Source organism: Penaeus monodon, chromosome 19 (genome assembly GCF_015228065.2).
Source record: "Penaeus monodon isolate SGIC_2016 chromosome 19, NSTDA_Pmon_1, whole genome shotgun sequence".
In the NCBI taxonomy this organism is placed as follows: Eukaryota; Metazoa; Arthropoda; class Malacostraca; order Decapoda; family Penaeidae; genus Penaeus; species Penaeus monodon.
In genome coordinates, this window is record NC_051404.1 from 40,804,025 (window position 1) to 40,805,490 (window position 1,466).

Below are 1,466 nucleotides of genomic sequence, written 5' to 3' on the forward strand. Positions count from 1 at the left end.
AGTATTCTGAAACTGTTTCCAAAGGTATGTTGGTGAAAATCAGGAATAAACAAACGCATTACGGGTCATACAAATATAAATAAACAATATTCTTAATCCTCTCCGAAGAAGACGCAAATATTAACATCAAGAAATGAATGATACATGGCATACTGCCATCGAATCGAATTCCCACAAACAATAAGAACTTGAATATTCAGTTCCTGTCAGAGATAAAAATGACACGGACACAGTAAAGCGAGGCAAGTGAAAGATCAAAAAAATATCCACAGTGATGTTTATGAACAGTAAAATCCACAAAGTATCGACTCACACGAGACCCTTCATCAGGCGCACAAACAATGGCGTCTTTGATGAAACTCCGAGTGTTACCCGAGACGCCGCGCATTTTACTGGCCATAAAATCCAATGTTTCCTCTTGTTAAACTGACGTCCGACCCTCGGCTGTCACTGCAGGCCATGCAGGCGCAAGCAGGCCGCGACAAGAGGTCGTCCTGCCTGACCGAGCCGACGGGGCAGGACTAAGAATGCCGCTCAGGTCCGGCAAGGAGGCCCGAGGGCTGTCGTGTTGGTGTCGTGATGGTTTCGGTGGTCGTGACCCGGGCGAGCAGGTCGTTTATAATCTCACGCGACGCTTGCAGGAGATAAACCAATCGTTTAGAGGTTTAAGTTAGATTTATCTCACCGGGTGACCTCGGGCTGTGAAGGGCACGTCAGGTCATTCCCTCTCACAGTTTCCTTGTTGATTATCCGAGTTCATTTGTACTGTATACATTTTAAAAAAATCCTCTTTCGTCCGGCTGGGATTCCGCACAAAACGACCATTATTTTAGATCACAGCTCTGTTCTTCACAGTCTCATCCATCAATTTTTTCCCCTTCCAGCCGTTGTTCATTATCCACAACGACACCAAACAGCAGCAAACGCGCATTCCGCGGTCCTCATCATCCGCAAAAAGGACGCGGATCATCTCCCACATCCGCGAACAATCCGAGGAACGTACCCGAAGAGCGACAGGAATTCATGTCGGTGTCTCCCGAGTCACACATCAGTTGCCACGGAGCAGCGCCCAGAACTACTTAATTATAATACATTTGACTTTTAAAAAGGAGGGAGGAGTCAGGGGGCCTCGCGACGGCCGCTCCGAAATTGAGGAGATGCGTCGGCAGTTTTGATGCGACAAATGTATTACTCTCAGGAACTAGTTCCCTGTGAGCTCAAGACAAGGGACGGGGGGAGTGAAGGGGGGGGGCGAGGCAGGTTAAGTGGGCGTTTTACACGGATGGGCGGACGAGTGGGCGGGGTTTATGGCGCGAGAAGAACAACAGCCCATTATATCCGGCAGTGACCTAATGAATTAACAATATTTCTCACAATGCATATTGCAAGGAGCTGCAAAAGCACAACCGAATGGGGTTTGAATGTGCGAGATGCGCTACCGTCTGCTATCTTGCAACCTAATGGGC